The following is a 24,023-nucleotide window of genomic DNA, read 5'->3' on the forward strand; positions in this document are numbered from 1 at the left end:
TAATTGGTCTGAAGCACATACCGGAAGAAGTAAATAATTAATGTTAGCAATATTGGTAAAGTGTAAATCTATATTAAACATCTGACAAATCTGGATGGGAACTTCACAGGATTTTACTTTCTTAGTATCTGAGCAGTATTCTTCTACCAGCTTTTATTTGCCAAATCCCTTAAGTACGACAGTTTTCAGAATTCATCTGAGAATTACTCTCTCTTAACCTAAACAATCAAGAGTCACTACTTTCCAATTATTTCTGTGGGAGAACAGATAATATATGATCAGTCTTCAAAGCACAATTGTCCTTCCTAAAATAAATAGCCGTTGACATTAAAATAAAAAGAATAGAATTTGAACCCAACCTCCCTTCTCTCTTAGAATTATCTATAATACATTTCAGAGATATATAGATTTAGTAGGTCATTGTAATGTGTTGTTGTATCATTAATTAATAAAAATGCAAGTTAAGAAAATTATTTTCAGGATTTTCAGCTTTAAAACCGCAAAGATGGTTATGAAATCATAAAACCTAATAGCACTAGAACAGTGTCTTCCATTTGTTAATTTTTACATATTATTAATACCATAGAACAAAAATTAATAGACATATTTCTACTATTACTAAACTTCATTTCAGGCTTCATAAATAAAAAGAGAAACCATGACTATAAAAAAAAGTCCTAATATAAAGTAATAAAATTAGAGACACAAATACAGTATCTGTTCTTCAAGTAATTAAACCATTCTCACAATTTTTACAGGTATAGCAGCTTGACTTATTTGTTCTAAAGCTCACTATTCTGCTATTTCCTTTCATATTACTAATTTTTACACACTCAGATGCCCAAGAAAATATTGTACCAGTGTAAGCATAATAATATATAATTCATGGTTTCTGAACAGTGCTTTTTTTCTCATCTGACAGTCATGGTGTAAAAGTTAACAGGTTTTAACACTGCTAAAAATTCTGCTAAATAGATTCACTGGCTGTTGTTTAGTAGATATTTAGTAGACATTTAGTAATTAGTAGCTATTTTAAGAACATGTAGATGATAGTGAATTTAAACCTATCACATAGAAACTAAGGTCAGCATTTATGACAGTGAAAGTATACGGTTAACCTATAAGTATTGTTCTGAACATGTGGAGAAATAATCTATTTCATCACAAATTGTTCTGAACATGCTTATAATATTTTTAATCAGGCTGTTATTTTACTGCCCAAACAACTAAATTCATGCTTAATCAGAAGTCTAAATTAAAGGAAAAGCAAAGTGAGCTGCTCTTTTCTGTTATGCTGAGAGAAGAATGAACAAATTTATAAATGGGATTGCTAAACCTAATCTATGATTCAGAGAGTCATCTTTTAGCTTCCTTCCAGCAGATTTTTGTTTAGAACTCATTAAAACAGTCTCACTGATGAAAATATATGAATTTGATGGAGAAATAGTTTTTGATGTGCCAATTGTCATACCTTTTTATTGTGAATCAATGTAAGATAGGGTGTTAGCAAAGTAAGCCCCCCAAGGCTACATGGTCCACCCTTGATGCGTGAGAGAATAGCAGGCCATGCCCAATCCCCACAAATAAAAAATATTCCTGGTGGTCATTGTAGGAGGTTGTCACTAGACCGGGAGGGGGGTAGGTGAAATATAATTATATCATAGACTTTCATTTCTATATGCAGGGTGGTGAGGGGAAACATCCCACAGTGCTGTCTGGTTCTTATCTATGCTTAGCAACATCCCACATCACCAGCTGGGCTCTCTCCTTAAACTGAAACTCAATACAAAAATACATTTTAACAAGAACTGAACATTTTAACAAGAACTCCTGGGACTCCAAGGGTGCACGAGGGAGGTCATTCACCATCAAGACTATGACCCCACATAGCATGGATGGCATCCTCTGGTGCTGGCCACACATCCATGGGCAACCCTACTAAGCAGGTGGAAAAGGTGTTACCTGGTCTGGCTACTGACAGACACAGAGTTTCCTGCTGGGTTATGTTGGCTAAGGTTGTTCATGCATTCTGCTTTGGCTGCAGGACTGTCCAATCTTTACCGAGGAGCAGGTTAAATATGCCAAGTGCAGTGAGCAGGAGTCTTTTGAAAGCCATGTCTGGATGCTAATTTTTAGCAGACTTGAGAAATTTTTAACAATGAGCAAGCAATTAAGGGTTAGAACTTTCTTTGGACACCTCTGTCTCTTCTACCCTGAGGGATTTTCTTTCTGGAGATCTTGCAGGTATTCTTGCAATGGTTGTGAGTATGGCTTTACATTCTTCCCTGGGATCCACCGAGGTCCTTTAGCTGTAGAGACACAAGTATATCCCCTCCCCCAGGTAAACAGTGGATAAGGTCCTAAAATTTGACCTATGTCTAGATCCTAAATTAACACTGGGGGTCTTTCTTTTAATGTACTGTGTTAGAAAAATGCCTGATAATTAGGGGATTTGGTTCCATGAATGAGTCATTAAAAAAATTAAATACATATATGGCTTTGGCAAGCCCTTCTGTGATGGATAGGGTGTCTACTCCCCCTTTCTGTTGATCCAACAGGCACTGTTGATTGAGAGATCCATGTGCTCTCTCAATAATTGACTGGGCTGTGGGGAGTGAGGAATACCTGTGTTATGTTTGATTCCCCATAATCTAAAGAATGTCGTGCTTTCTGAGGGACATAGGCTGATCCTTTATCTGTTTTTATTTCATGAGGTATGTCCAATGTCACAAAAGCCTGTAAAAAATGTTTGATGAAATCTTTGGCTGCTTCTCCTATATGTGCAGAGGCAAAGATTACTCCTGAAAAAGGTGTCAATTGAGACATGAATCATCCAAAGAATGCATAATGTGTAACATCAGTCTAACAAATTTGTAAGCTGTTAAGCCCTCTAGGACTTAATCATGCCCTGATAGATTGTAGAGATAACTATTGGAAGTCAGGGCATGTGGTGACAATTGCCCTAGCTTGGTGTACAGCGATGTCAAACTTACGCGTTAGTGCAGGAGCATTTTGGTGGAAAAATGAATGACTGAGCCTGTTTGAAGATATTTGGAAATGTGGTCTGTATGGCCATTGAAAGGGTCCCAGCTTGTGCTATGAATCCCAGCAAAGAAGTATGAGAATGTATATGGATAACAAAATAAGGATGCTGTCTCTGGAAAAGAATGGAAATTAAAGTTTTTAGCAAAGTATATAACTGATCATTAACAATCATCTTTAGAAATGAATTTTCAGCTCTGTTAAAAATACCTGCAACTTAAGCAGAATTGGTTACCAAATTAAGAGGACATGTAAACCTAGAAAAAGCTGTAACAAGTACTGCTAGCTCTGCTATTTGCTCCACTGTTCTGATGCCTGACTCCCAGGTATGTGTTATAGGGTCTTGCCATACTATGACTAATTTGTGGGACCATCCTGATCCATTGGTAAAGATGGTAAGTGCATTATGGGATACGTTACTTTTTAGTGGGTGGGGAATTAGATTAAGAGAAGAATGTAACAACTTATGTGTAGGGTAACAGATCGAAATTTGCCCAGTAAATTTTCTGAGTGAAATTTGTAAAGATTCTGATTGTTGTACTAACCAATCTAAATATACAGTAGTTATTGGTAAAAATACAGTAAAGAAATCTTTTCCTGCGAGGGAAATCAAATGCAACTGGGCTCTTATAAAGAGTTGAACCATCATCTCTGGTTTGGTAATTGTTTTTGCTGGTTGATTTGGCAGAAAGACCCACTCTAAAATTAAAAAAGGATCAGACAATTTAGGATCCCATTGGAAAATGAATGCGTGGAGTTGAGATCCCTGTTAGCTACCAAAATAGCTAACAGAAAAGGCAAATTTGGATTTATTCTGTGTGCCTGATGTTCTTGGATGTCTTGGGATACTTTGCCTAAGACAGCCCTTGCTTTGTCAGTTAGCTGCCTAGGTGAATTCAGCACAGGATGTCCCTTTAATAAAACAAATAACAGAACCAAATATTCCTTAGTAATCCCCCAGCAGAGGCCTAGCACAATTGATGGTTCCCAGTAGTTTTTGTAGATTATGGAGTGTATCTGGTTTCTCATTTCATTGCAATGGCTGGTGCTGTATAGTTTGAGAAAGGATTTTAACTCCCAAGTACTTCCAAGGTGGCATCTGTTGTATCATTTCCTCTGTGATGCTAAGTCCTGCTGTGACGGTGGCTTTCAAAGGTATATTCAAAGACGGGTCATTCTCGGCCACAGTGAATATGACATCCATGTAATGGTAGATGATGACTTGAGGATGTTCTCGGCGAACAGGAGCCAAAACTTTAGCCAAAAACCATTTTCATATAGTTGGGCTGTTTTTCATCCCTTGGGATGGTACTGTCTAGTGGTATCTTTGGAAAGATGCCTGTCTATTAATGCTAGGGACTGAAAAAGCAAATTGAGGAGCATCATCAGGATGAAGGGGTATGTCAAAGAATCAATCCTTTAAACAGTTAACTTCTACACTGGTTGTAATGTGCCCATGTCCTCCTTGACCTCATCAATCTTTCTGTGCAGAAGTCACCATATATTATTGTTTTGTTTTTGGATGATGAAGAGAGGTCTATTATGTGGGCTTGTGGCTGGTATTATATGTCCTTTTTGGAGCTGTTTCTGCACTAGAGACTCAAGTGAGGCAAGTTTTCCTTCAGGAAGGGGCCACTGGTCTATCCACATGGGTTTATTTGTCTTCCAGGTAAATTTAAGGGTGTTGCAGTGTTCAATGGCCCCAATTAAAAATTTGTCGACACGGTGCTGGAATTCTGTTAGCTCACCCACGGCACCATGCCGAGTGTGGGACACACTTCAGGAGCAGGATGGCCCAAGGTGTGGCTCAGAGTGGATGCTTTATGGCACAGTCTGGGTGTCAGGCACAAGGTGGGGGCAAGGATGAGGAGGAGGTCTTTTGTGTAGGTTTCAAGTAAAGTTTTATTCCAGGGAGGGTCCAGGGACAGAAGACCCTGAACCCAAGCATGCAGGGGATTTTATACCATGGAGGTTTAAGGGAAGGATTCAAAATTTTGTCCAATAGGGAAGGGAGGGGTACAAGGCATGGAATGTAATACCTTAACCAATGAGAAACACAAAGGAGGGGACCAGTTTAAATAAACCAAAGGGGCTTTGAGGGACAGGGAACTCTCTAGAACAAGGGGTTGGTACAAGGTAGGATTGACAACCGTAGGAAGGAGAAACTGAGAATGTCGAGGAGCAGGGTGCATGGTTAGGACAGGATTGACAAATAGGTGGGAAGATACAACTTAAGGTCAAACCAACAGCATAGGGGAGAAACAGAATAAACTATTGAAAGGAAAATGCAACACAAGAGTCTCTAGGTGCATTCCCCGCTGGAACAAGATGTCTCTTCCCCACAAAACTCTGGGGGCTCTTACCATGAGGGGTCTGGTGATGGCAATACAGCCTTCAAGTCCCTTTAACTTGATCAATTGCACACTCCTCAGGCTGTTGCTCTTATCGCCAGTCCCCCAGATAGTGTTCTTGGAGCAGGTGTTAGAGTCCAGTCAGAAGGCTGGCTGCATCATGAGATAACCATCACATCTGTACCTGTGTCTACCAGTCCTGTGAGGACAATCTTTTTGTGTTAATTTCAAGTGTGCAAGTCATCTAAGGTCAATTATGACTTGTTATTTTAGTCTACACTGCTAAGGACTCTGATGTAGTGTTAGCGCCTTAGTCGGTAAAATTGCCTGAGCAATTTCCAGTCCTGGTGGGATGAACCAGGGTAGGTCAGGACACATGTCTAACACAGTAATCTCCTGTTCTGAGGTCGCCAATAACATAGAAGCTAACACAAAAAATCCTATGGATTCTGCAATTCCCCAAAATAAACAGTTCACAGGGCCAATCTTTGGCCCAAAGTTGACCTGTAGATATAGTGTGTGTGAAATAATCAATCAACATTACTGACTTGGCACTTGCTAACTCCAACCTGGCACCTGGGGAAAATGCTGCTGGTAGCCCTGAGACAAGATGAAGCTCTTGAGTTGGAGTATTTGTGTCATCACACGGTGCTGTCCTGTGCTCCATGGGAAGTCTCCATGGGAAGGGGTTACTGTTTCCCTCATGTTTTGAGCGGCACTGATTAGTGTGATGGCAACTCCTTCTACACCTAAGACATGCAGAAACCTTGGGTTTTGCTCCTTGTTGGGGACAACTTTTTCTAAAATGTCCATGTTTGCCACATTCAAAACATGGGCCCAGGACCTTGTTGTTGTGGTCCTTGAGGGGCCCCATGCCTGGCAGGGCTAGGACCTCGCTGTTGTTAGTAGCAATGCTATCGGGGAAAGTTCCAAAAACCTGTACTGCTTTTTTAATCTCAGTAGCTGTGAGTCAATGTCCTTCCAGCTTACCTGCTATCCACCACAGGAATCCTCCTCACTGAATCCTCCCTGTTCAGTCAAGGTTGGTTTGACTTCCTGTTGCCCTTACACCATTGTCATCAGGCCAGACTTAAAAGAACATAATCTGAACAGCAGTATAGGGCAACCTCAAAAGACCCTGAAATGGGGGAAATTTAACAACATATAGAACACTGACAAAGAATCATCAGCAGGAACTCAGAACATAACCTTACCTATAAAACAACCAATCATCAACAAGAACCAAGAACATTACCTTATATGTCTTAACACATTAACAGAATTTTAACATAATCCTTCCCATCATCCTATCCTCCTCACCATGACCTAACTAGATGTTTCCCATGGCCTTGGATTAGTGGCCTCTTCTCAGCTGGCAAAGGCAAACTCATTGTCAGTCCCTGTCAATTCAACTCCCACATGATTACTTGGTTGGAATGTAACAAGAATAGAGAATATAAAATCTGTTTGCCATTGTAATAAATATGGCTTATATCTTTCTCTTGTTGGGAAAGAAATAAAATATTTTTCAGTCTGTTGTTGTATATAGGTAAGTCTAAAACTCTCCACTCTTCAAAATTCATAAAAAAATGTTCAGATATCACAAATTTGATGACTTTTCACTCTAAAGTGGGATTTCATCTCTCTTGTCTTGGGAAAAGCTTTTTCTTTAGCTGGTTGAGTCTTTTTTCCTTTTTCTACTGTTTCAACCTGTGAAATGCAGACTAGTCAATCTAGGCAAACAGAACTACACCTATTAGCATTCAACCAAATTACATACTGGATTCAAGACCAAATGGTTACAGAGATTCTGGCCTTAAACTGGTCTCATACCATGGAAACTGGTTTATCAAAACCCTTCGTGAATTAAAAGTTACAAAAGTTACAATTAAGGAGCACACTTCTACCATCACATTTAATTTGCAATCAAATGCAGAAACCCCCAAAATTTAATGACTGCTTTGATTCAAGAGCGGCTTTATCCACATGTTTTTACAGTGAGATGGTATTTGACTTAAGAATAGAAAGCTACATATACATAATGTTCCCTGAAGATATTACATACAAGTAAACATCCAGCCCTCTTCCCACTTGAAGGATGGTTTACTTCTTTTTCAGTTAATGCTCAGGAAATAGGTGTGATGTTTACATGCCTCAAGGGAAATACATACCTAACCAGCTTTGTTGAAAAAGACATTCTTACCTAATCAAACCTAAAATCACACTCTCTGCAATGCGTGCTGGAGGCTTTAAGACACAAAAAATGTCCAGAAAACTCTCACTTTAGACAAGGAAAAATGCATTTCCTGGACACTTCATAATTAACATTAAAAAGTTATTTTTTAGAGAAATATTAGTATAATACATGCTTGGAACACTGCATGAAATGGCTTTTTCTCTACAGTCCTCCAGTTACCATGAGTTTGATTTTCTTGCTTGTTTGAGCTTTTTTAATGTTTTGTGAGGTTTAATGCACACTCTTCAATCAACAAATACCCTCCTGAACCCTGAAACTCTCTTTGGAAAAAGGATTGGGGTAATACAAATCCAATGGGAAGAAATTTTAAAGTGAGTTTTGAGAAAATGCAAACCAACAAAGTAATAGATGCTGAAGGTCTAAAATATGTTTGATACTCCAAACTTTTTGAGGTTTTATACCAGCAGGATTATCACCTGCTACAATTAGCATTGATAATAAGTTTAAGCCATAGTCCTGGTTGATCTGTTATGCCTGTGTTATGAGAAACAAACCTTGCTAAAGGGAGTAATGATGGAAATAAAGTCAACTAGGAGAAAAATAATTATGAAAGCAGGTTGATGAACTAATAAGTAGTCAAGCAGTATAAGATTTTTTTCATGTGAGCTCATTTTGTTTCAGATTCAGATCCTTCTCAGCCGGTCTGAAATTCCTCACCTGCCAAAGAAATAGGATGTGAATTTTGCACTGCAAATTGTATTGTTACAACAGAGCCATGATTTTCCATACCATGTTTTTAGTTTAATATTCCTGTCTGAAGACACTGATGGGTAACAAGTATAACATTAGTCTCCAGAACTGAATTAAATTGATACACCAGGAACACTGTTGTTAGTACAAAAGACTTAAAAGAGAAATAAGAACATCCTAAAAAATCCTCACTAAATTCTCATAAAATACAGGGTTTTCTCTGAAAAGAAAGACTGTGGAAACTGTCCTCCTCCCATTTATAAATTAGACCTATTCTCTTTCTTAAATCTTCTTCTTCCACATTTTATCACTAACCATAAGGTAAAACTTTACTGTTTAATGTGTATGTGATTTCTAGCCAAACATGAAAGACACAACTGCAAAATAGTTACTGGATATGAAAGAGAAATTGGAATGTAAGCTGGGGTTTTTTTTCTGACTACTTTAATTCCTTTTTCTGCATTAAATAAAGATCTGCAACTGTAAACACTTAACAATTGTGTTGATAATGAATGAATCATGAAAGAAACTAGCTTATTGTCTCCTAGTTTCTGTGAAATAAAGAGAAAAAAAGTCTATTGATGTTCAAAACACAAAGCACATGTAACTCAATGCAAACATGATGCTTTTCTGTTGCATACACATAATTTCTACAGTTATTCTTCTGACCATAAACAAAATTTAAGATCTATTTTGTGGGAAAAGTGGTAAATTCCACTGTATAATTAATGACAAAAGAAAAAGAAGAAAAGGAAAAATAAAACCTTCTTGTTAAATTCACTGAGTCAAATTCTGCTTAAGAGACATATATAATGGGTGAAGTTTCACCATCTGAGAAGACTAGACATGGCCTTTATATATTGCTGATGATAACTAAAATCAGGTGACAATTTCTAGTTTGGTGATCACATCTTCAAAATAATCTCAATTTTTATGATTTTTATGATTTTTCTGAAGCAGCAGGGACAAAGACTACAAAGACAGTAGCAAATGTCAGAAGGAAGTAGAAGGAAAGAAGATAATATTAATTCAGGGAAGAAGTGCTGCTAATTAGATGCATCAAGGAAGTGGCCTTTGAAATAAAAAAGAACCATGGAGGCTAACTAGCTGCATTTTGCTTCATGTTGTTTTTTTGAGAAAGGTAACAGAGTATTTGATGTCAGGCTATAGCAGCTAATGCAATTTTGTTCATTATTGCCTTTGACTCTATTAATTTCTGTCTCTATTCATATCATACTGTGACTGCTCGGAGGGGGTCTTTTATTGCTTTGAAAAAGCAATAAAATCCTCAATATTGGCTTCCTCTGGTCCTTTAACTTTTGAAAGGATCATACCTTTTACACAGGGAAAAAAATTGATATCTGATAGGAGATAAAGAAAGCAAATTGTTTTGGCATGATTAATAAAAGAACTCTGGCTTACAGTATGAATAGAGAGAATTGAAAAGTGATACCCAGTACAGACAGTACTACAGTACTGGTCTGTTCTGTAACGATACTTGGTCCTGGATGCTTCTTTACAAGAACTCATAGTTTAGAAATAAGTGAGGGTCCTTTTGCTATTGGTTTCACAGTCCTGACTGCCTGAGGAACTCAGTTCAGTCAAAAAATCACCCCCAGCCATGGGCAAAGGCACTGGCCTACATAATCTGCTGTGTATATTGCACTTATGGAATAACTCTGGCTATGATTAAGTAGCTCATGTGACTTGCTCCTGAATGACTTTAGCTGCCATTGCCAATCTCATGTTTAGACTCCTCAATCCAATGCACAAGCAGTCTAGCAGCAAACAGTACCCACTTTTCTGTGGTATTTCATGGTACTTCTACCAGTTTTCTGATTACACAATCTGTGAAATAGTCATTCATTCTATGTCCTCTTCTAGTTAAACCGGAATAAATCCTAGTGTGGTACATCTCAGGATTTACAGGAGATTTTTAACCAGAAATATTAGAAAAACCCCTTTAGACACACAAGGCAGAAATTTTCATTCTCTCCACCAATTCTTCAAAAATCTATGGGTTAGCAACTTGAATGTGACTAAGCAACCAAACAACCAAGCAAAAACTCAGTGAAATATTAAAATATGTTCTTCCAGTCTATCCAGCTTGTTGAACTAAGATTTTGAAGACATCATAAAAATCCCATTTTCTACCATATATGAGGGTTGATCTGACACAATTCACAATTCATCTTTTGAAAGGGTCAAAGGTCTTTAAATCAGGGTAGTGCTTCCCTACCTCAAGTGCATGTGGCAAAGATAAAAGTGGTTAATCATCCTTCTGGATGTTGGAAATCAGACTGTCCAGTGAAATTACTGAATGGAGCAAACCACACAAGTGGATAAAGCAGCCTGAAAACATTTCTAAATTTCTACTTGTATAACCAGCTAAATTTCCTTAAATTCTCTGTCTATAGCTAGTATTATTTTCATAGCTTTGGCACTGATTCACTACAGAGCACATTTTAAGTCAAGGGAGTGATCACAGCACCAGCCTGAGTTCAAGAAACATTTTGACAATGCTTGCAGGCACATAGTGTGCCTGCAATTCTTGGTGCTGTCCCGTACAGGGCCAGGGTTTGGACCGAATGATCATTGTGGGTCCCTTCCAAATCAGCATGTTCTATGATTCTATGATTCTAATGCATTGTACTGCTTCTAATTTAATGTCTCCATCCTGAAGATTTATATATGCTTCTGTGTACTTCCCACTGTACACAGTTCGCAAATGATACTCAAAAATACTTGATTTTATCTAGTACATGTCCAGTACACAGCAAGGGCGTGGTAGATATAATAATAAATATAATAATACAAAGTAGGAACATTGAAAAATTTACAAAGACATTTATTTGGATGGAACTGTTGTAATCCTTATAGTAGTACCTTGCGGTTTCACCATCACAGAGACATATTAAACCACTCAAATGAAGTCTGGGAATTACTAATAGCTGGGTTTTACTGATAGCTGAGAATTATTGATAGCTGTTCAGAGATAGAATTCACAACTACCTTTATCCACCTCACAGTACTTGAGTGTTTTCCTATTGATTCCTAGATGAGACTTCTGATTGTTCAAGGTAATGAAAGATGTACCCCAATTCAAGAAGCATAGAACTTTCAGATTCTTACAGTTCACTGGTATGAGTGTATTTTAGTCACACTCTGAACACTTTTTTATTTTTATCCAGTTGGGAAGAAAAAGAAATCAATATTTCAGTGTGCATATTTAAATTGCAGATATATATACTCTTTATTAAAAATATGTTTATAGTCACTAGATGTGATTAATACATATTTTTAGGCAACTGCACTGATGTAAAAATGAAAGAGAAACCTAAAAATCTCATATATAATATATATAACTGCTCTGAAATAGTAGCATAAGTATACACTGGAAAAAGCTGCAAAATCATTCTGATGATCTGATTCAGTCTTCATTGCATTACAAATCAGAAGTTATTCTGAGCATACTAAGAATTGAATAGTTTTCTATTTATTTAGATTAGATTTGATTAGATAATTTATCTAATTGAATAGTGTTTCTGTTTATTTTGCTTAAGCTTTTGATTAAATGGATCTTCGGGGAAAAATCTTTTTTACTAATTTTTATTTTTTGTTTTAAATTTTATTAATATGTGAACCAATTTCTTCTGTTGAAAAATGCTTATTTCTAATTGGAAATAAGTTGGGGTTTATTGGATTATTTTAGGAGACAAGAAAATGAGCTGAAGGAGGGGGAAAGAGAGAGGGAACATGTTCAGACCAGCTCTAACAATGGAGTTATGCCAGTCAGAGAATGAGGACTCGTTTTCTTTGAACCAGAAAGCAGGATCATACTTAATGTAACTGTGCTAAGAACAGGTATGATATTTTGTAAAAAGGGCTACTTAAAAAAACATCCTTCACCATTCCCAGTTTTAGGGGTTTAGATACCCACATGTTAGTAGATATCTTAAAAATGTGGAGAAAACAGACAAAATAGTTTTTTACTGATGAGTAATAGCTACTATATCTTTTCTGATTGCACTGGGATGGTGCTGCTTCTGTTACTTAACCTCTGATTACTCCAGCATTGGAAGCAATCAGTCAGTATGAGTTTGGCAGCTGCAGGATCCAGATGTGCAGCCTTTGGAATGAATCTGTCTGGCAGTGGCAGCTGGCTGCCACTTTCCCTTTTCTGTTTTTCTCAGCAGATGTGATGTGATTGTGCTCTGCATCACACCAACATTATTCATTTCACACCATCTTTTTTTGTAACAATGGGGAACTCACTCACTGTTTCTGATGTTAAAGAGGAAAAGATTATACACAGAGGTCCTGTTTCTCTGCCTGTGTTTCCTTACCTTCTTTGACTTTAGTGGATTTAGCCTTAATTTAAAAAGAATGAGGAGAATAAGGCATATAATATATAATTATCCTTCACCAGCACAGACAAAATTCAGGCCTCCAGTGTGCAAAAGGCTCTATTCAACTTTCATGAAAACTAAAGTGGACAGTAACTAGGACCAAGAATTAGATTCTTCTAACTGCTGAAACAATTTAAACCAGAGTGAAACTAATAAAAGAAACACTGGGAAGGAAACAGCTGATTCAGTCATCCTGGGGAGTAAAGATGGGTATAAAATGGAACACCTTGTGTAAAAATAAAGACATAGAAAATACACAGCAATTAAAAATTTCTGTCCAGAACAATGAATGAGCAAGAAGTAACAGAAAGAGCAGAGCTCAGGAGAATAGTGAAGCCTGCTATTACTCATGTGGTGCGAGGCACTGACTAGTTCAAATGAGATAACCATGGATAATCCAGAGTTGACTGCACATACATTTATCGTGTAGTTCTTTGTCCAAGCTTATTCTCTTCTCAGATTTCAGTTCAGCCACATGCAAAACAGGAATGAATTCTCTTGGGTTGTCTAATTATAATCAAGCCTTAACTGAAATTTATTAGGGAAAGATAAAATCTCACTAGTCATTTTCTTTTAATGGCAGGGGATGCTGTGAATTTCCTGGCTTTTCACTAACTGTTTCTATGACATATGCAATTAAATTAGCAGGATTGTTTTCTGCAGTTTAAGTTGGAGTTTTATTGTGTGTATTACTTACCTCTATCCTAACAGCTTCATCTAAAAATGGATGCAAAGGTTGAAATAAATACATGGATTTTGTTTGTAAATACATTATCTTAGATATAAATGGAATACTTTCCATCCATTTTTCTGATGGCCAGTTTTGATTCATAAAGAAATGAAAGTTTTTCAATGAATCTTTTTGATTAGTCTGAGGAAGGAATATTCTTCTTTACCCTCTGTAAATCAGACAATGTGAGATGTCTGGGAAGAGCATCTCACATGGGTGACTGACAGTGATTCAAATCTGAAGACACAAATATACAGGAATATATGGTCAGGGCATGTCTGTCTGCATATAACTGACCAAATTCATCCTTTTTTCCAGGCTAAGAGATTAGTCTTGAAATACAGATTCTGTTTTTCTTCACATCCTGTAACATAACATGTTAAAAGGAAGGAGCATACATCACTATCTTTGATCAGGAAAAATGAAATACCACTCTCATGTCTCTCAGGGTTTCTTAGAAAATAGTTTTTACTCTGCATGCTATATGTTGCACTGGTGTTTTCATTTCTTGATTTCCTTTTACTTTATTCATCCTATGTCTTTTTGCTGAAGTCAAGTCCGTGGATTCCCAGCTCTGCAAAGTTGGGGAAAAAAACTTTATCATGATTCAAAGAGCATCCAGCTGTTGCTACACTTTACAGGAGAATCTGTTTGCAATGACTACACACCAAAATCTTGAGAAAAGTTGTTTATATAATGTTTTAGCATGTAGCTCTCTTCAATACATGGAGTTACATTCCACCAAGAAAATTTGAGTCATAAAATCAAATGGATAGTCAAAAGACATTCCCCCCACTCCCCCTCACCCCCCAAATTCTAATTGTAAATTTAATTTGGGGGTTTTCTCATTTTGTGGTCCTGGACTAGCACATAAGAGGTAGATTTCTGCTATTTAAATTTCTGGACAATGTGGTGGACTTTTCCTTTTTTATGAAAATGAGGTGCACAGAAAAAAATCTGACAAGGCTTTTCCACTGGAATTACTTCCAAAAGGACATAGGTAGAAGTTAAGTGGTTCAGGCAACATTATAAATTTAAAATGCACAGGGTGTGAAAAAAAAAAAGTATAAAAGTATAATAATTCATTTTTTGCAACATAAATCCTTTTCTATCTTTAGACATTTTAAAAGAGGAGAAGGAGGGAATGGAAGACTCATTTACTTTTCTCTTGTTCAAATCTTTATTCCTCCAATATAAATTACCATGTATCTTTGTTGTCTCTTGCATTTAAGTTTGAGTTATTTGAAGAACCACAAAATCTCTCCACGAGTTTGGCAGACATTAAAAGATGTAATATAAAACTTCATTAAGAGGTCTAATTTTTTTCATATTAGTATTAAACACACATTATCTGAGCCAATTTAAGGCAATGAATTCTGCTCTCTTTATAGACTATCTTTCTCCTCCATTCACCAGTTCCCAACTCGTATTTGATGCTCTAGAAAAATTTGAGTTGATTAGGGTAGGAGGGAACAGAATTGCAGTTTGATACCTTCATCTGCTTATTCTCAAAGGGTCACAAATAGCAAATTTTGGCTTTTCTTTCTGTTCTGAGCTCTATGAGTTAATTTTCCTTGTCTTTTATTACCTTTTTTTTTTTTTTAATTTTTCTTGCAAACCTTTTTCATCTGGAGCAAAACAAAACCTCCTAATTCCATTCTTTCACCCTGAACAGGATCTTATTCTAAACACATGTGGAGAGAGGCATGTTAGTAATAAGAGAAGGAAATAGGGTCACCTGAGGCTGTGAGAGACTGTCCAGAGGAGATTCAAACTGAGAACTGTAGTGATGATTTTGGAGAAGACTGGGTGATGAGATGAGAGTTCTGCAATGCAGAGTCTGATCTTGACTTGAGTGAAAAATACCAAAATGCTTAGGTCAGAGCTCCAAGGTACAGTGCTTCTAAATATGTATGTTAAGAGAAGGCTCCTACCTTGTCTTCCTGATCAACACATTTTTTGGATGATACTGCATGAGAACACAAACTTTCCTAAAGGCTACCTGTATTTTTCATATATTTTATTACTTAATTCAGAAAAATGTATATTTCTAATGCATATGCTTGTAATTGTCTAGCAAAATGGTTTCAATCTAGAAACAATTGGCAGAGAATGCAGGAAAAAAACTGGGAAGAGAGAAAGCTCAGTAGAATTCCCAGAGGACAATATATTCAATAATAGGAAGGTTAACATGGGCGAATTAAAGGCACAAACTACAGTCAGAGTTTTTTTTAAGATCTCTTATCAGTTTCTGGGATCTAAATTATTTTGGAAATTCATTTTATTTATTTATAAGCATGAGAACAATTGGCAGTTTTAAATGACGGGTAGGTGTATGTCAGATTCTTGGCAAAAAGTCAGAGCTTGAGCTCTTGGGTGGTGTCAGGGAGGGAGGGAGGAACACAGTCCTGAAAAGACCTCAGCACCACAAAAGCTTCAATTGCAGCCCATTTCCCTAAGCATTTTTTTAAAGTCTCCATACTGTGTTTTTCTAAACGTAATTTTCCAAGGCTGCACACAGTGTTATATAGGCTGGCTAGGTCAACATGCTTTGCTCAGAAGGGTTTGTATGCTCTATTGTCTCTGCCACAAATTGCGGTAATTCTCTCTCTTCTATTACAAGTATTTTTCTTTATTTTTAATAGGAGAAAAGCTCTCTTTCCTTCTCTTTTTTTAATGATTGTGTTACAGTGAACCCAATTCCACAAAGTGGAAAGTAGTCAAACTGAAATGACACAGTGTGCCTATCCAAATACTTGTGGATTGGACTGTCTCTCATTATTGACAAAATTTTCATTACAAGAGGACTCCAGTTGTGTTTTATTGTAAGACAGACTGGGAGAGGGCAGTAAATATTAGATAGTCTCTACTTGTTTTCCAAATGCAGTTCGGCTTAGGACATCACATGCACAGACAGTAAGCATCAAAGCCAGACACACAGAGAGAGCCCAATCTCAGCACAGATAAGTTTAAAATAATAATATAATAAAAAGAACAAATAGCATTTTGCAGACATCTAACACAGAGTAGTTTACCCTGGCATGAACCTTGGTCAAATGATGAAATTATATTTGGCACTGCACTCAGCGACAATGACTGCTCTGCAGCCTGTGTGGTTTATACATTTGACTAGTGCTTTACTTAGGACAAAGAATTTAGAAGCAGACAATGAAAGAAAAAGAAAAAAAAAAAAAAAAAAGTGGGTTTAAGTTTACTGTAATATAAATACACATACACATTGCTGCAGATGTTATTCATTGGCAAGTGCTTCTGCCCAGTTATGCTCTGAGCTTCATAATATTTTAATGAGCTTTTACCCTAAATAGCAATGAAATGGAACAATAAAAATCTCTCAAAGAGTAAAACAGTTTGGGAAGAAGGGAAGGTTTGTAGGTGCTTTCTTATGGGGAGGGCTATCTTTGGGACAAAATGCATAACATACAGTGGAAAATATCAGGATGGAAATAATGTCTGAGTTTAGTAAAGCCAAATCAACTCTAATACATCAGAAAGTCTGCAAAATTAAGAATTTGGATTATTTGCTTGTTTATTTATTTTATTTTTTTAAAGTACATTTATGCTAAAAGAAAGTAAGGAAAGTGAGAAAAAGTGCTTAGCGTAATTCATGCAGGATTTGTTCTTTAATGCTGGTGAACTCATAATGGGCACCTTGACAACATTGCTGTTAATAAACTGTGCCAATTAAAGTTAAAGAAATAAATAAATAACTTAGTATTTATTGTAAATGCCATGGAGATTTAAGCGTTGTTATACACAGATTAAAAATATTTGGGGGTGCATGGCAATACAGCCTGTTTAAGTTGTTCTCTCCCAAAAAGCCCACTATGAAATACAAATCCAATTTGACTAGGAAAAATTCCAGCAAAAACGGGTGAAGTCTAACTACTGTATTATTTCAAATTGTTTTAACTTGAAGGATCTGTGAAGAATATCTACCTTCTCCCATGGATTTGGCATGCCACCACCTACCTTGGCAAATAAAAAATAAAATAATGTCGACTGCTCCCACGTAAAGCAACTCAAATCCACTTGGATTTTATTTCAGCATACCCCCCACTATGAACTGTTTTCACAGACTCCTCTGTAACTCTGTACCCTGTAAGTGTTGAGCACAGAAGATCTGCTTTCTGTTTGAGCCTGCTCCCAGTGGATTCATGGGATTCTTGCTGTTGATTGCACCGGAAGCTTTAAGCCCTTGCTTCTGCCAAGGGGTGGGATGAGCAGGCAGACAGCAGCAGGGTAGGCACCGGGTCTATTTTATCAGCTGGAGTTTGCCAGCGACCCTCCCAGCCCTGGCTATCTGCTGGCTGCGGGGGAAGAGACCCGAGCAATCCTCCCTGGGTGTCTGTGGGAGGAAGCTGACGGGCTGGTGGCCTTGGTCTGCTGCAGCTGCTGGAAGTGCTCATGGTGGCTGAACACGGGAATGAAATCCAAGTGCCATGCAAGACTGTGAAAGAGATTATTTTGGTTGAGCTGGTTGAATCCTCTGTTTACTTTGGGACAACCCATGCCTCTCCTCACAGTTTTCTCTACTCTGGCTGCACCCAGTCAGCGAAGAACTGCACTGACTGTACAGAGATCATCTGGAAATGTCCTCCCCACATCATATTTTCCAAATTTATGACTGACTTGACTGGTGAGAAGGATTGTACTAATTTTGATTTATACATTTTCAAATTTCCCAGTTTTAAAGTGAAGTTCCCAAACTGCACATGGAATGCAGAACTGGTGTAATTTGACTCCTAAAGTCTATATTTCTACAGAGAAAAGTTTAATATCTGCTGTTTCTTCCCTTCTATAGGGCACTTGCAAATGCACTTAGATGCATAACAAAAAGGGAGAGATTTACGGCATTGGAAGATCTCTGACATACCTCATATGCCATCAGGTAATCCAGGTGTTCCAACACCTTTGGATAATACTCATTCCAAAGCTGGAGTATGGAATAATGTCTTATCCTCTGCATGCCACAGAGAAGCACCTGAAAGGAATAGCTGGTCTGCTGTCATGAAAGGCCACTAGGAGAGGAGGACGAAAGGCCCTAGAATGTCTAATGTTTCCATAGCCAGAATTTGTACATCTCAAACACAGAATTTGACAAACCAGTTTTATTTATTCATAAATCCCAATCCATAGGCACAGGAGAATAAATGGCTTGAACAACAAGGTCAGAATTTGATTGACATAGAAGTCAAGTCTCGCCTGTACATTTTATACAATTTATTAATAGAGGAAGAGGGGGTGGGTAAAGTGACTTGTAATAGAAGGTGTAGTAGAGAAGGGGTAGAGATGCAGGAGAGAATAAAAATTACTAGATTAAGACAGTTTTCAAATATTGTTTCTGTTCACTACTATTTTTTTTACTCACTCACATCTTGAATAAATGCTTGATTTTTTTCCTGCTGAAATTCTGAGCTTTCTGAGTGAAATGCATTATGAGATGACAACCAAACTTAGATAAGATTCATTCAGCATAAATTTCTATAAATCAGTACAGAAAAGTACATGACTCTCAAAACCTGGTAGAAATTAATTTTGGGATCCTCCTCTTGGAACATTTTCATTCTTCCCATTAAGCTACTAAGTAATTTAAAAGTACAGGTGCAGTAAATACTTTGGAAGCTGAATTGAATGTGCAGCCTTTCTACAAAAATCTCTGATGCTGAATTTTGATCAAAGAATTCAAAGACAATCAATCTAAGAACAATGTGGGCAGTACAGATAGCTGTTGCTTTTACTTTTGGTGGTATATTTGAGAAATATCTTACCATATTTCTACTCTGAAGGCCTTACAGGGATACAGGGGTATGAATGACCTGCATGGAAAAATGTGTGTCAAAGAGCAAGAGTCAGCAGAGGGAAGTATAAAAGCTGCAGAGAGGAGGGGGATGGCATGTTTCCTGTGAAGATGTGATCTTTTCTGATCAGGTGGACCAACTAAGGGAGTGGTGGATGTATGACTGATATGAGTGTAGCTCTTCACTAAGCAGTGGAAATAATGGAAAATGTTCTCTCATGTCTGTGATGGTACCATGTGTGTTTAGTATTTCAGTCTCTGATTTTTCTCTTTATCTTCTGTTTCTCATTTTCATTGAATGCAATATAGTGAATTCCATTCATAACCTTCAGGGGATGAAGCTGCTGTATATGCTATCTGGATCCTTTACATTTGGTTTTGGTTTCATTTTTTCCATTTTGATACCTTTTAAAACTGTCAACTTTGGAAAGCTACAGAGTGTTTATAGTAATAATGGAGATTATCTCAAGATATGGCAATGAAATCTGCATGCTGTCCTCCACACCTTTTTCAAACTAGAAAAGTTTGGAAACAAATGGGAAATGGGGAGTGGGTTGTCAGAAATGAAATGGAGAAAAAAACTGAAATCAGCATGGCTGGTTAAACATCCACCCTTGGACTGTACTCAGTGACAACAAGACTAGTTAATTAGTGCCTTTTTAAAGTTTAACTTTCTTTTCAAGACAAGTAATTTGTGAAGTTCTTCAGAAAGATGGAAGACTTATAAACCTCCTTTAATGGAATATTTTACTAAAAATGGTTTGAATCTTGCAAGTCTACCTTAATAGAAGTGGCTTTAGATTTATCTCCATCAGGACTGAATTTACAGTACTTATGATTTGCATTGGTCTTAAGGCTCTTATACACCTTTTAGAGCTCTGCATGTTTAAAAAATTTAGTAGAATACTGCATGTTCTCTTTTTGTCTCAGAAAGTATGTGTGGTATGATTCATAGTAGAGGCACATACTTGAGGAAGCTGAATTGAAGAATCAATTATCCTAATACAGCTGCAAAGAGCACTTAGTTACTGAACTCATCTTCAGCTTGCCACAGTGCCGTAAGTCCAAACTCACAGGTGGGCAGGGGAGAATTTTTGGGTTTTTCATAAGGCACAGGAGAATAGTTACACTATTACTCAGATTATGCTTTATCAGTAGATTTATTGCCACAGAAATTAATTTATGTTTTTCAAGTCACTCCAAAGGATAGAAAGCTCTATTGAGAAATATATAGAAAATATGTATTGCTCTTTTTGTTAAAATGTTCTCCTTTGAAGATTGGCTGGATCAGTCCCTACTGAACAATAAGTTTGTTGTCATTGCAGATGACTATGGATGAATTTATGACATCATAAAAATTATTGTGTGAATGGTGGACTCACCCTACACCTTACTGTTATTTTTCCTCTGAAATGCAAGCTGTCTAGATTTATTGTTATTGTTATTGATGTTATTTTTATTGCTATTTTTATAGCTGACTTAATGAAATTTGAAGAGATATAACGAACTTAAATGTATAAGTCAGTGTGTACTGCCCTGACAATCCCAGTCTACAATGGAATGACATCAACTTTCCTATAGCACAGAGCATTACTGTAATAAATTAGTCATGAGAGAACCATTGACTTACAAAACAAAACACCCCTTCCCAGATCTTGACTTAAATTTAAACATCACAGTCCACTGGGAAAAATACAGTTCTTTTTAATTTGTCCTCTTTAGAGCATCATGTGCCTGTTGTAATTGCTCTTAAATATGGTGGGCCTACAGTAGAATAAAACAGCATTTAGAGAGGTAAGCAATGCTTTTCAGAGTGGAGATCATATTTTTTTATGTTTACATTGAATACAATATCTATTACACCTTATTAATAAGAGTGGAGTACATATACTGAGCAATCACAGAATAATAGAATGGCTTGGGTTGGAAGGGACTTTAAAGATCATCTAGTTCCAACACCCCCTGACATGAGTAAGGATGCCACCCACCAGATCAGGTTTCTGGGGGCTGCATTCAACCTGGCTTGGAGTACTTCCAGGCATGGGAATCTACTACTTCTCTAGATGATCAGTTCTGGTGCCTCACTATACTCTTAATAAAAAAATCCTTCCTGATATATAACCTGAATTTCTCTAAATTTAAAACTGTTCCTCCTCCTTCTCCTATCACTATCACCCCATGTAAAAAGTTGTCCTCCATCTTTTTTATAAGCCCCCTTTAACTACTAGCCACAATGAGGTTCTCCCAGAGCCTTCCCCTCTCCAGGCTGAACAACCCCAACTCTCTCAGCCTGTCTCCTTATTAGAGCTGCTTCAGCCCTCTGACCGTCTTCATGCCCTTCTCTGGACCTGCTCTAACATGTGCTGAGCCCTCCAGACCTACTTGTAGGTACTGCTGAAGATGGGGTCTGATGAGGGCTGAGTAGAAGGGGAGAATCTTGACCTACTGACCACATGCAAAGACTAAGATGTGGTGGAAATTTGAATTAATAGTTGAGGAAGGAAGGAAGATTCCCCTTCCTTCACCCTGCTGCATGGCATATACATAAATTTGCATCTAATACCAAAAGATGGATATCCCACAATAATATTTTCCTTCATCCTACTCTTGGGTGAAAAAGAGTACAGTAGCTTTTTCTAAGAAATTAAAACTCCACCTTCCCATTTAATAAAAGCAATTAAGAAAATCTAAGAAAATTAGAGACTCAGTTTCTGTCCAGTGAACAATCATGTTTTGTTCTGCAAATAAGTGAGGAGCTATATCATTTCCCTAGTCACCATTCTCCACTGGGGCAGCAGTTGATGATTTAGTAGTAATTATCTCCTTGAGACAGCATGGATTTAAGAAATGCAACTAAAAATTCAACACCAGAAAAAGAAGTTCTGTACTGTGGATGGCTCAGTGACAGAGGTATGGAAAAAAAATTTCATCCATAGTTTGTGAAAGAATAATTTTTCAAAAATCTTTTTTACACTTTCTAGACAGACTGCTATAAAACAAATGATACCATTTTAATTCGTAGCATGGGGGTTTTTTCAGCTTTAATAAGTTTTATAAAGATTCACAATTTTCTTTCATATATGTGTTTGTATTGGGCTAGATATCTAAGTGACGAAATCTTCTTTTACATGAATGATGTTTCTAGCCCTCTCTTGAGATTTTACAAAAGTCAGAATTTGTAAATGAGGCAGACTCATCCACAAATACTATGGCTGTATTTTGGTCACAAACTAGAATTAAAATATAGTGGCTTTTAGGGCCAGTACTTGATTTCACAATTCCAGAGTGAAGCATCTGTCAGAGGTGTTAGACCAGAAATTATTTATCCTATTAATACATATGTGTTTATCTAAAACAGAATACATTATATTTTTACTCACTTCTAGGGCACATGAACCTACTGCAGACAGAAAGATAAGAATGATAAAGAAAGTAACTTCATCAGTACTTGTGTAATCCATATAGAATATCACACAGGCGTGAATTTGGCAGGAGATAAATCTATATCAGATATATCAACCCCTATTTACAACTCCAAACAACTCACTATAAATTGAACTTTATTCAGAAAAAGAATATTTGCTCTTCTATATACAAATTCAGTAGTTTAAGAAATCAGTCAGAAAGTGTTCCAATGCAAACAACATTAAATGCAGCAATTATAAAACAAGTACTGAAGTAATTTTCCCTTAACAGGGTGTGGGTGTGAAGAAGTAAACTTACTGTCTCGTGGTTGCTGCAAGACTTGCTTCCATGCCAGTAAAGGTTTATTGTTGCTTATTATTAAATGTTTTTTAAATGGCAGTTTTAAAATGGCACACATACCTGAGTGGCAATGTTATGATTGTGTTGTCCCAAGACACTAAGTTTTTCTTTTTCACTAAGAAAGTGGCCTAATAGGAGCAAGAAGCATGATCCCTTTTCTCAAGATCTCTATAAAAACACTCCATCCTCAAAATGAAGTAATTTCTTGCATGTGGCAGTATGAATTGGGAGTGACAACAAAAACAAAACATAACTGGAAATTAGAAGAACTTCCTCTGAAAAATAAAAAAAGGTGTAAATGCTCCATAGAGAAGAAATCTAGAGGATAAACTGAATTGTTTATGTATTTATTTATTTATGGCTATTTCTACTGCATATTCAATATGGGATGTGTGTATCCGCAGTCATTTGACCTATGATTGTTCAATCGTGTCATGGAGCTGACACATCAGGTGCTGCAAAAATATGATGTATTTGGTCATGATGAACACTGTAGCAATACATTTTGAGTAGGTACTCCAGGAGGCATAGCACCACAAATGCACCCGCATCTGTGGACTACAACAAAATAACACATTTTCCCTTTTGTGGGAATCATGTTTTTATAAGACTTCATGACAGCACATAAGTGCAGCCTCTTATTAGAAACTTTTCTCCTGCATAAATTCTGGGAAGTCTGAAATGGGAAGCTAAACTAAGCAAAGGCAGATTAGGTCATCCACACTTGGCAAGAGGAGCTGGAGCACAAACATGGCTCAGTTATGACAGCCTTTGGCTGAACATTTTCACTGCAGTTATTGTGAAGTGTTAATACATCTTGTAAGTTATAACATGGTCTTTCTGATTGTGACAGACTTGTGACAAAGAATCATGATAGCATTTGGATAAACAAAAATAAAGCATTCTTGGAAGGAGAAAACTGGTAGCTGAACCTTATTCAACCCTCTCTTATCAAGAGTAA

At 37.0% G+C, this 24,023-nt stretch overlaps 1 long non-coding RNA gene across 1 annotated transcript in view; it reads left to right on the forward strand.

Annotated features, from left to right (window-relative positions):
- Window positions 1-24,023, forward strand: part of LOC147648435 (uncharacterized) — a 33,965-nt gene that overhangs the window by 3,528 nt on the left and 6,414 nt on the right. The window contains exon 2 of the long non-coding RNA XR_015280298.1: window positions 3,382-3,437. This is a non-coding gene — a long non-coding RNA (uncharacterized LOC147648435). The remainder of the gene's footprint in view (window positions 1-3,381; window positions 3,438-24,023) is intronic.

Source organism: Cyanistes caeruleus, chromosome Z, assembly GCF_971803275.1.
Source record: "Cyanistes caeruleus chromosome Z, bCyaCae1.hap1.1, whole genome shotgun sequence".
In the NCBI taxonomy this organism is placed as follows: Eukaryota; Metazoa; Chordata; class Aves; order Passeriformes; family Paridae; genus Cyanistes; species Cyanistes caeruleus.